Below are 12,212 nucleotides of genomic sequence, written 5' to 3' on the forward strand. Positions count from 1 at the left end.
GGCTTTTGTTAACGCGTCTCCCGTCCTTTTTTACAAGCGGTATGTTGGTGGTGGCACAAGTTAAAATATTTCCCCACCACGGGGAAAGCACAGAACAATAGTGCTATTGTACGTGAGCGCCTGCTGGCGTTTGGTGGTGGCAGATGTGAGCCTATTCCCTGAAAATGTTCTTACAACCACACTGGTCACACACGTGCGGCACTTCTGAACGCGTCCCCGTCTTTTTTTTTACAAGCGGCACGTCGCCTGTACAGAAGTTAAAATATTTCGCCACCATGGCGGCTCAGAAACTCACTTGTCAAACGACGGCGGCGACATTTTCCTAACCACCAAAAATAACTTCCGCGTATTTATTCACCTGAGAACAGAGCACCCCGAAAACTAAGTAAACCATGCTCAAGCGTAGATAATGCCGACTGGTCATGCAGCTGTCCGCGAGCCATGGAGGACAGGCTGCGAGCAGACGAAAAATGTACTGGTTGCCACCGACCCCAAGCTATTCCGCTGAAGTACCGGCTCTCCCCCGCCAGAATCCCGATGTGAGAAACAGGTTGGGTTCATCCGTCCGCGAGCCGCGCGGACGAGTCGTGGACGAGGGGAATCGCTGATGTGAGGTCACGTGACGCGCCGTCAGTCTCGCCACATCGGGATTCGGTCCGTCGTCTGAATGCACCATTAACGGTTGCCCAGTAAGGTGTAAATGTGGGGATTAACAGTTTCCCTATAAGGTGCGAACGTGACGACTAAATGTTAGTCCTTTGGGGTGAATTGTGGGACTAACGGTTACTCACTAAGGTGCAAATGTGAGGACTTAATGTTAGCCTCTTGAGCTCGTCTCTGCGTACTAACTGTTAGACCCGGTGTCGTTAGTCTTTAAAGGGAATAATCGTCGTGGCCGCCCCATTAGTCCCCAAAAGGACGAACGTCACACCCTTTTAACACCCTTTTGTCTTAGAGTGTAAAGTATATTAGGTGTATTAAGCGAGCAACCCGCACCGCTTTCGCACTACCAATAGTTGTCTCGGAAAGCCAGAGCCCAATCACGAAATGTACAGTGGTTGTCTGTTTGGTGTAGTTCCAGTTTACAAACACTCTTTCTTTTAATATGCCATCGCGTTTCTTTATTAGTTTGTAGTGATGTGCACGACAAAAAATTTCCAAAGTAACGACACCGCGGAGTATCGGTGAACTGCTATAATCCACTCTTGACGCCTTCGCTTCTCGCACTCCTGCCTTGGAAATGGTAGAACTTGATGGGCAGTTTTCAGATCTTCATCATGTTTAAACTTCTGTAGCTGCTCACAATGCAGCAGTAGTGCGTGCCTGCTTTCCAGAATGACGAAGGAGCGCTGCCCATAGCGTGCAAAGTGCGAGGTAAGCGCCCCATTGATTAATTTGTCGAGTTTAACGTCCCAAAACTACGCTGTGATTATGAAAGACGCCGTAGTGGAGGGCTCCGGAAATTTCGACCACCTGGGGTTCTTTAAGGTGCACCCAAATCTGAGCACACAAGCCTACAACGTTTCCGCCTCTATCGGAAATGCAGCCGCTGCAGCCGGGATTCGATCCCGCCACCTGCGGTTCAGCAACCGAGTACCTTAACTACTAGACCACCGCGGCGGGGCGAGAAAAGCGCTTCAAGGAACACGTTTTCCGTGCGCGCAATAAGAAAACCCAGCAAGCGCGGCCCGTCCGAGTGACCGGAGCTGTGCTCCCTTTCCACTAGGGTGGTGAACGGCGCGGCGCAAACTTGAGCCTGTCCTCCCAATAGCATGCTGCTCTACACAGGGGAAGGATAAAGGGGAGGAGAAAGAGTAATGGATGACGATGGTGAGATAGAGACGTGAGTATGTACAATCTTTTCCAGCTAAGAAAATGTTATAGCGGCGTATATATATAGTCCAGTTGCTTTTAAAAAGTCTGTAACCGCTCTTATAGCCGAAGTTGCACTGTTGGTGTCTGGCCAAGGGCCCAACATGGTCTCATCAAATAATGACTCACTGCGAAATCATTCAGTAGAAGAAATAAGTGTTTGTCATTCACGCACGTATGCTGGGCAGTCACAAAATATGTGCTCAAGTGTTTATGGCACATCACAATGTTTGCACATCACAATGTTCACTGCTGCCGATGATATTTGTGTATAACGTCTTGTGTACACCACACCAAAACGATTGCGGATAAATACTTGCGATGTGCCACTTCAAATTAGGGGCATGCGGAACCTCATTTCTGGGTCTCATTTGTGAACTCGCTGGTGTCGCCGTTCCGGCTTTGTCCAGTGCTGAAGTGTGTAGCTTTGCATCGCGCAGCGAAGCAGGGCGTTCGTATCAGCTTTTGAAAATGCAATGCGTACTTCAGGGACACTGTTTAGGGCATTTTTAGCTTCAGCATCTGCCTCTTCGTTTCCAAACACGCCGCAGTGCGCGGGAATCCACTGGAAAGTGATAATATGGCCATTTGTTGAAGCAACCAGAATAAGTCCTGCAATTACTGTAGCCAAAATGTAATACAGAACTTGCCTTATGAAGCAATTATAGGATTGCAAAGTGGGTTTGGCATCACATGAAATTGTCGAGGCTCGAGGTTGCTTGCCAGAAATAAATTTTATTGCTTCCCGGATAGTGACAAGCTCTGCGGCAGTTGATGTAGTTTTATGGTCTACCTTGAATAATCGAGCGATGTTCATGTCTGGATGACGAAGGCTGTGGTAGACAGTGGTGGACCCGTCAGTGTACACGTGTAGATAATCCCCGTACGTTGTATAAATGTGATGTAGGGTCAGTTGTCTAAGGCGAACAGAAAAAAAAAACGAGGAACTTCTTCGTAGTCCCAAGAATAGTAAGACTAACAGGCGATTTAGGCAGGACCGATGGGTGCACTGAACACTCCGCGAGGAAAACCTTGATGGCAGAATATGCTCATGCCGCGATAGCACTCTTGAGAAACTGCAGGGTGGGTGAGTGGCAGGTAGTGTTAATAGTGGGTGCTGCCTGTGTCGGCTCAATAATCGAAAGTGAACTTTAAGTGGCTCACTGTCGAACAGAATGTCGACCAGAATGCGTGCGCCTGCCAATGGTGATAACTGGACGGCGCGAACAATAGGAGGCTTGCCACTGTTCGCTTTTCATTTGACGGTGATAGCATGATGCGTTTTACGTGCTATGACTTTCTATTTTACGCAGTTTCAGTTGTGCGTGCATAACAATTCTACGTGCGTAGCCCGATACGTTGCGTACGCTGCAAGCGAAGTACTCAAAAATGCTTTTAGTTTACCGTATAGACAGTTCCCGGATGCTGTTTCATTCAAGTAAATATAGACGCATTGCGTGAGAAATGAAACAGCTTACGTGTGCTTCACAGCGTCATCGTGTGGTAGCGGCCTTGATAACGGCCACTACCCAAACAATGCCGAAACAATGAATCCACTCTTTTACGTTCTGTACTATCTTGCGATCTGGCTGCTCTTTAATTCTATATCTCGTGAAAGTGTCATGCAGCTAGCGCTACGTATCGTTACGTTTGCGTGCACCGGGCTTTTTTTTTCGGGCGTGTACGCACCTATTCATAGAACAAATACGTTACGTACTGCACTTGCGCACTTCTCTTGCGTAGTGATGCAGCGTACGTAGGCTCGTTACGTACGCCCAACTCAAAGTGTCTATTGAAGCTGTATAACGTGATCTGAAACGTTGCCCTGCAGAGCAGAGGCGATGGTCAGATCGCAGTCCGGAAGCTGCATGCAGATCATTTGCGGTAGCTGTCTAAAGCCAATGAATGCGTTGGTTGCGTTTTTTTTTCAAATATACGAGCTCTACAATGTTTCTTTTCAGCCAAAGTTCCTGCGTGGAAGTACGTTGATGCTGCCATAATTTAAAACCAACTATTATCAGCGGTTGCTACGCGTGTGGTTGGGGAGGCCGATTTGAGTGTAAGAGCTTTTATATGGCTGTGAAAGTATGTAGAACACGTGTGTTTACACCTTTGGCTCTTGAGTTTGTATATCGTGCCTTTGGTTGCTGGCCGGGGCGACACTGTCGAGCTGTCGCTGACTGTCATACAAGCCGCAGTTAGCACAGTTACGGGCGGTCACGAAGGGTACGTCGCTTCCCTTATATGTCACCTATGCCTTATATCCAGCGTTCATTACCGATGCCAAGTGCCATAACCGTTGCCCCGCGTGACCATCTCGATATACTGTGTGTCCCACGAGGCAAATAAACTAGGCTCCTACATACATTCACTACCAGGCTGTTTACTTTTGCTCCAGGATACTGCGACATATCAAAGCGATATTGAATAGCTGGGGCACTCCGAACCGCGGTTTTCAGAAGCTGTATGCACACATGTCATCATTGGTAGATGGGTCTCGAACTTCGTCCATTAACAACACGATTTTTTTGCTAATCTGGCTTCGTTACGCGCACTTCCCCTTCGAATATTGTGAGGCATTTCTCTTTTTCTTCTATATACTAGTCGCCAGGATTGCGCCTCGAAAAACATTGGTACTCTGAGCATATCTATGCCGGGTACGTATACACATATAGAAAAGTGTCATTGAAAAATGAACACTTATAGCCGAGTGTGGCCGTGCCACTGTCCACAAACTTATGCTGACGTTAGCAGTACTACTAAAGGAACACAATTTGTGCTCACTTGATTACAGAATTTTGTGTGCGCTGAAGATGACAATTGAAGAACTTAACTGTCAGTGTTTTCAGACAATAACGTGAAAATAAGCGAATATACTCAGCCAAAAAAAGCCCAAAGCAAGCGGGAACGTAAATGAACTCCCCCATTCCTGAAAATATCTTTAATTATCGGAAAAAAAATGTTCCTCAAATTTGAAGGGGGGCTGAACGTTCACAAATGCTTCCTTACAGCAAAAAACAAAAACAAAAAACTCAACTGTGAACGAAAGCGCATAGCTCGTTTTTAACATTGCTTCCAGGCCAGTCTCCATTCGGTTGAATGAGCGTTGGCCAGTGCAGCTCTAACGTTACTTGTTTTTTCCCTCAACGTATGTTTGACTTCAGCACTCAATCATGATCATGCGCACTAGAGAAAGTCAGGTGTCAGGGGGGGGGGTGCAGGGGGCGCCCCCCTCTAGTCACGAAAACGGGGGAGGGGTGCAAAATCTGTCCTGTACATTGACTTAGTTGGATGGGGAGGGGGGCGCTACGATGAACCTTTGCCCCCCTCGATAGAAAACCCTGCTCATGCGTATTCAGTCATATACTCAAAGTCATACATGACCAAACTAACAAAGGACCAGCGACATACTACTTAAAGCAAAAGTAGTAAATGAAAGAACCCCGGAAAGACAAGAAGAAAACGCAGTGCACAGGGTAGGTGCTAGCCAGCAACTGACTTTATTTCTGAAAAGACCCAGGCACAATATATGTACCCCTTTAGCGCATGAGGGTCACCGCTGCGCCTCTAATAAAGCATCAATCGAAAACGACGGTACTCTTTCTTGAATATACAGATCAGTGTGGCGGCTGCATTTTCAGTGGAGGCGAAAATGTTGTAGGCCCGTGTGCTCAGATTCGGGTGCACGCTAAAGAACCCTTGGTGGTCGAAATTTCCGGAGCCCTTCACTACGGCGTTTCTCATAATCGTATGGTGGTTTTGGGACGTTAAACCCTACATATCAATCAATAAACAAATCAGTACTTCTGTCAAGAATCCTAATCTCATGAAGTTGAGGGGCAAATGTGCAGGCAGCGCAATGAATTGGTAAATGCACAGTGTGTTTTTCTTTTAAATACAACTTGTGTTCCCGCGCATGGCCGTTGATACACCTCCCCGTTTGACCTATTGGGTCTTTCCGCACGATAGTGGTATGGCATAGACAACGCCGATTGCGCACTTCACGTATTGTCTGGCGTGTTTGTTTTGGCAGCCACGCCTTTCTTTTTCTTCTCATAACGCGTGCGCACAGGTCGGCCAGCTTTCGAGGGGCGGATAGCACGACCAGCACGCTCTGTTTGCTGGCAACCTTCCTAATGTTGTGGGACAATGTGTGAATGTATGGTAGCACTCCAGGTCCACGACCCACTAGCTGCGGCTTAACGCTTCTTATCTTCTTCGAGATGTTTTCGGGGGATTTCAACATATCAGTAACCGACCGTTCGCGAGAACTTGAGTAGTGCGCATTCACCAGTCCATCCCGCTGCCTGCATGTTAGCTCCACGACTTCGTGAGATTCAAGATTCTTAGTGGTCGAAGTTCTCATACCGTGGGAACACCGTTGCTGGAAGATCGCATCAAAGGGGCCCTGCAGCACTTCTTGAGCATGGTCAGAAAACGCTGCTGATCAGTAGGAGACGCCTGTAATTAGGAGACGCCTGTAATTCACAATAAACTATCAAATTCAGCTGAAAATTGCTATCTCTTCTCTCGAAAAATCACGGAATATGCCAGAAAATTACACGTAGCAAGCCCATCTATTAGCCATTAATTGATTTGAACATGGCGTGCTCGCTTGTTAGAGCGATCACCACGAGAGGCCGCTACATGTCCACGCGTGTGTGTGCGATCACACTGAAAAAGCCGCCCATTCGAAGAAAGAAAAGTGCGCAAGGTCACGAGGCGCGCGTGACGTTTTTCTGTAGCCCTGCCATCCCTCCCTGCCTAGCTTCCAGTGCTTCTGTCGGGACGAGAGAAGAGAGAATGCAATTGAAACATGCGACAAACCTTTGGAACTCCACTCACACTGGACGGATTCTTAAAATTTTTGCGGCGTTCAATTCGTGAGGCAATAAGCTCTTCCCATGAATTCATTTCTTTCTACTTGAAAAAGTGTTTCAGGGCCCCTTCGGGAATAAGGATACAGACTGCATTAGCGACACTTCTGTCTCGGTTATTCAAAAAAGAGTACAGTCTTTTTATATTTGAGGATTGATTAGCGACGCAGCGGCGACACGCGTGCGCTAGAGGTCTACTGCCTGTGGTCTTTTACTAAATAAAGTCAGTGGATGTCGAGTGCCTGCCATGTGCACTGCGTTTTTTTTTCTTGTCGTTTCCAAGTTCCTTCATTGTCTACTGTAGCGCTGAATAAATGTCACGCTTCATACACCGCCAACTTGCCCAACAAGAAGTTTTATTGAAACTTATGAACGATACGCGTGCATTGGCGAGCATGATGATCACTGACATAACCGTATTAGTTGGAAGAATACCTAAATAGCTGAAAAAAGAAAAAAATGTGAGAAGCGACTGGAAAATTCCACAAGTGAGCGGGCGAAAGATGAAGCCCTATTTGGCAACTGTGCTTATACTATGTTAAAATATGTAGATCAATTATTATACTGAACGAACTAAGCGGGCTCCGATTGTCACTGATGCGCGATGCTGCGTGACAATGCGAGAAAAAAAGGAAGGACGTAAGCGTCCCGATGTTACGTACTAAATATTTAACGTTAGCTTCGCCATTAAGTTTGATACGATGCATATCTGAAGCTTCTTGTGTGCGGCCAAGTCACTGCCGACTCTTCGTAACATGCGTAAAATATCACCGCCAATGAGACACATTTCATCCTTTCCCTAACGGGTTTTATTTTTTTTTCTGGGGGGTTGGGGGGGTGGCGGAAACGATAAAATTAATAACGAAACAATACAAGTTTATTAATTTTATCGTTTCCCTATTTTATTCTTGATGCCTTGAAAAAAACTAAAAAACCTGACCATATATAACTCGCTTAAATTGAATTGTCATTTATATTGAACTATTTTCGAACCGTGCTTTGGCGTGAATCCGTAGAGAAATCTGCGGCTACATCGAACAAAAGTAGCCGGGACACTTGATACATCGAACGTCAAGCAACGCGAAATGCCTCGCGAAGTTTGCTTTCCCTTACACATTTTTTTCCTTTTCTTCACGGCAGAGGACTTCTTCTCCATGTATTTTGGAGTGCGCTTGTTGGGATTGGCGCCGCGCAGGGTGTGTATAAATACCACTTGTCATTACTGGAATTGCCGGCGGGGATTATTTTACATCTATCGGCGTCCACTGGTGATGCGTCGAGGCGCACCTGTCATTCAAAGTCAATTATTTTATTTTGATCCGAGAAACTTTATTTTAAGAATCTGGTGGCCTCGGTGATGCGGATCCCATAGGTGTCAGCCAGGAGCCCTTAGTTCTTGGCAGAGTCCTCGGCCCGTTGAATTGCCCAGAGCTGTTCCTCTGGAAAATATTCTGCTTTTTGCAGCCGCACTCGCTGGAGAGATAAATACTTCAATCCACAAAACTCCGGTAAATAAGCGTTTTCATTGTTTTATTGGAGCTGTTGGCGACACGCGCATGCCGCTCGCGCACAGAGGAGGATGTGATTATCTCATTGCGGCTAACAAAATTAAATAATTGCGGTTATCTTTCTCGACAAAATGCAGGCTCTGAATGCGTTTTAAATTTTTTTCTGCGTCATCTGTTCAAGTCATTCAGAACTGCGCAAAATGAATTACGGTAGCATAACTGAAGCGCCCTAATACAATTCCTTCAGCGTGGACGAGCTTACCTCATCTTTAGTCAGGGAATGTTCAGTAGCGGTTGCTCGAGTAAACCATCATGTGCATGGTAGGCCTTTTCTTTCTTCTTGTCTTCCACTGTGGCCAGTATTATTTTGGTCATTGTCATGTCATGTGTTGCTCCAGTGATAAGATTACCTTTGTTTTAGAACATGACTGCGTGCGGGAAGCCGTACTGGCACGCGCACAGAAAGAAACAAAAAAAAACATGCACCGTCTCTCGCTAGAGAGAACCATGTGTAGATGCGAAGCAGCGGCCGCCAATGCTTACATTGGCGGCGAGGTTGACGCTCATCAAACGAAAGCGAAGTAAAGACGCCCTTGACGGAATTCCGAAGGCGCGATCCAGTGCCTACATATACGGGGTCGCCAGTAAACGGCTGTCCAGCGCAAGCAGGCGGTGTTTTAGCGTCGGCCTTGCGAGCCGAGAGAGAGGGAAGGGAGCAACAGCTTTGCGGGTGTTTTGCTTGGCCAGCACGAGACGCGAACATGCGCAGTGGGGGTGTGCGGAGAGACAGCGTTACACAGGCTAGTCAAAGAGCTGCTTGGCATCTAAAAGAAAGACTGAAAATGCGCGCGGAAGTATAGTGCCGAAAGCGACACCGTGACACCAAGATGTACCGACGGACATCGCTTACGTTTCAGCTTATGCTCTTTTGTAGACTCATTTGTTATATCATAAATAGTTCTGCATATATGACTTTGCAATCGCACGATATGTGGTTGAAACAGGTCATTGCTGTGATGCAAATGCTATTATGTACCGTCAACTTTCATACAAAATACGTCAGTAGAACTAAAAAAATAAAAAATAAACGGCCTAAATTATGCTCGTCGAGTATGTTTTGCTCTGTTGGTGTTTCCGTTTTTGTTCTAAGCTTCTGCGTGCCCCACAGGTGTCAGACGAACGAGCCAAGTTGCTCCACCTATACTGTTCTGCAGTGAAGCCGCATGGTGTTATGCCTGCGGGTCCACAGAAAACGTCCATGCCTCTGAAAAAGGCAATCTGTGTCAGGGCCAGCCCGCGAGCCCACCTGACGCGAACAACTCAACGGCGTCATCACGCGGCGGTGCGTTTCTGCCGCGCACGTACAGTGAGTCACCTCAGCCAGCCAGCAGGCGCCTTCCTGTCTGGCGAGTCTGACGTAATTCATGGCGACGTCACCCGTCCTTGGGTGCAGCCACGTGCAACGCAGCGGCTCCAGATTCCATGAGAATGACGCGGCCCAGCGGCGACCTCATTGGAGTATTCTGACCTCACGACCAGCGGCGCCTCTGGTTGGACTTTGGTTACTCAAAGAATCCCCCCGATGCATATAAAAGAAGCCCTGCGGCGCGTCGCGAGCAGCAGACCTAGGTGTTAGAGAAGAGAGCTCGGCTCTTCGGGTCTCTAAGCTGTCGGCTCCAGTGCCAAATTTGTAACGCCTCTGTATATATGCTGTACATAAACCTTGTTTAACTCACCGTCGTCTCGTTCGCTCGTCTATTAGCTCTGCGCAGAAGCAGTCGCGAGCTGAGAAACCTACGCTACCAAACGGCTGGTGACCGTGTCGGCGGAGATTGGAGCAGTGGCGCCTTCGGGACCGTGTTGGCGTCGCCGTCTTTCGAAACAGTGGTTGCAGCGGTGAGATTCGTGGCGCCCTTCGTAACGTCGTCGGAGGCGTGCTTTGTAACAGTGGTTGGCAGCTGCGGGATCGGCCGGCGTCAGCGACATCGATGCGGTGAGTGCCTGATGTTTTCCCCTCAGTTCACCAGACTACTCTAGCTCAGGTTATAGTAGTTTAGAAAAGGGCTATGTGAAGCATTAGAGTGAGCTTTGATTGTTTCAAGCCAAGTCGAAGCGCTTTGAAACCAAAGTAATGCGGAGGGTGTAAACACGGGAGTGTTAAAAATTGCTTGCGCGTTTTGCTAGTAGACTTATAGTGGATACGGCAAGTGAATTCTTAACAGAGGCAAACAGCAAGAGGCTAGTGTGAACGATGGAGAACCTTAAAGGGAAGGAACTCATCGAAATTTGCGAGGAACTCGGCATTACTTTGGGCCGTGCGAAACGAAAGCAAGCGATCCTTGAGATCATGAAGGATGAAGGAGCGTTGGCTGAGGAAGTCGATGAGGCCTGGGAGGATATCAAAGCACGCCGCGAGGAAGCTGACAGGCGAGAAATTCCCAAACGTCAAGAAGCTGAAAGGCAAGAAGTTCGCGAACGTGAACAAGCTGAAAGGCGAGAAGCTCGCGAACGTGAAGAAGCTGAAAGGCGCGAACGTCGCGAGCACGAGGGGGCCGAGAGACAGGTACGCCTCGAGTTGAAACGAATAGAATTAGCAATCCTACAGTGTTCGCAGGCGCCTGGCGTAGCTTCTCCGACGATTCAGATCAGCGGTTATAGAATTCGGGACCAACTGCGACCGTTCGTAGTAGGCGAGGACATGGCGAAGTATCTCGTCAAGTTTGAACACGTTTGTGAGCGAAATGCTTTGGAGCGCTCTCTTTGGGCGCGGAACCTTTTAGCTCTTCTTCCCGGCGAAGTGTCCGACGCGATAACTTGCTGGTCGAGGGAAGCGTTTGAGAGCTATGACGAGGTGAAGGAAGTGCTCTTGAGACGTTATAAGTTGTCACCCGAGGCTTTCAGGCAAAGGTTCCGGTATGCTAAAAAGGGGAATGAGTCACACGTTGACTTCGCGTTTCGTCTTGAAGCCGATTTCATTGAATGGCTCAAGGGTGAAGGTGATTATGACGATCACGATAATGTGGTAGAATGCATTGCATTGGAGCAATTCTACTGCTGCATCGAGGAGGATGTCAAGCTTTGGCTGCAGGACAAACTTCGTGCAGTACAGCTAAACAAGGTGGCAGAGTTAGATGAGGAGTATTATACTCGCCGAAAGTTGCATAGCAGGGCAGTGCGCGTTGAAAAGGATGAAAGGAAAGAGAGCTTTTCGAAGAAACCTGATCAACGGAAGCCGCGAATCTGCTACAACTGCAGAAAGAAAGGGCACATAGCGATAAACTGTAAGCAAAAGTTTGCAACTATCCGAGTATCGGAAAACAAACGGAAGCCGTGAATCTGCTACAACTGCAAAAGGGAAGGGCACATCGCGGTAAACTGTAAACAAAAGTTTGCTTTTGCAACAATCCGAGAATCGAAAAAGAACATGCGGTTGTTAGAGCCGTATATCTAAGAAATTAGTGTGAATGGTAAAACGTGTCCAGCACTTCGTGACTCAGCGGCAACCATGGACGTTTTCCATCCTTCATTGGTGTCTCCGGATGACTTTACAGGAGAATTCGCATGGATCAGGCAAGTAGCCGAGGAGCAGAGTGCTTGCTTACCAATCGCTACGGTTGTCATTGAAGGCCCGTTCGGTAAGCTTCGCACCGAAGCGGCTGTGTCTGCCGCGCTTCCCGATAGTTTTTCTTATCTTTTCTCTAACAACTCAGAGCAGCTTCTCAAAGAGCCGGGTAAATCGGTCTTCCCCAACTTAGCGTACATGGCCGTCACGAATCGCAAGCGCGGAAGCTATCGCGGGAGCTTGATCTTGTTGTATGTGGTGAAACAAGTTCAAAAGCAGCAGATCTGTGTGACCTTGGCGGCGAGTCGACGGAACCTCAGACACAAGATTATCTGTGTGTGTCATTTGAGCCGTCACTCGAGCGGCCCGTCACCGAAGCGACTGGCGTGGTTT

This window comes from Rhipicephalus microplus, chromosome X (assembly GCF_043290135.1).
Source record: "Rhipicephalus microplus isolate Deutch F79 chromosome X, USDA_Rmic, whole genome shotgun sequence".
Classification (NCBI taxonomy): Eukaryota; Metazoa; Arthropoda; class Arachnida; order Ixodida; family Ixodidae; genus Rhipicephalus; species Rhipicephalus microplus.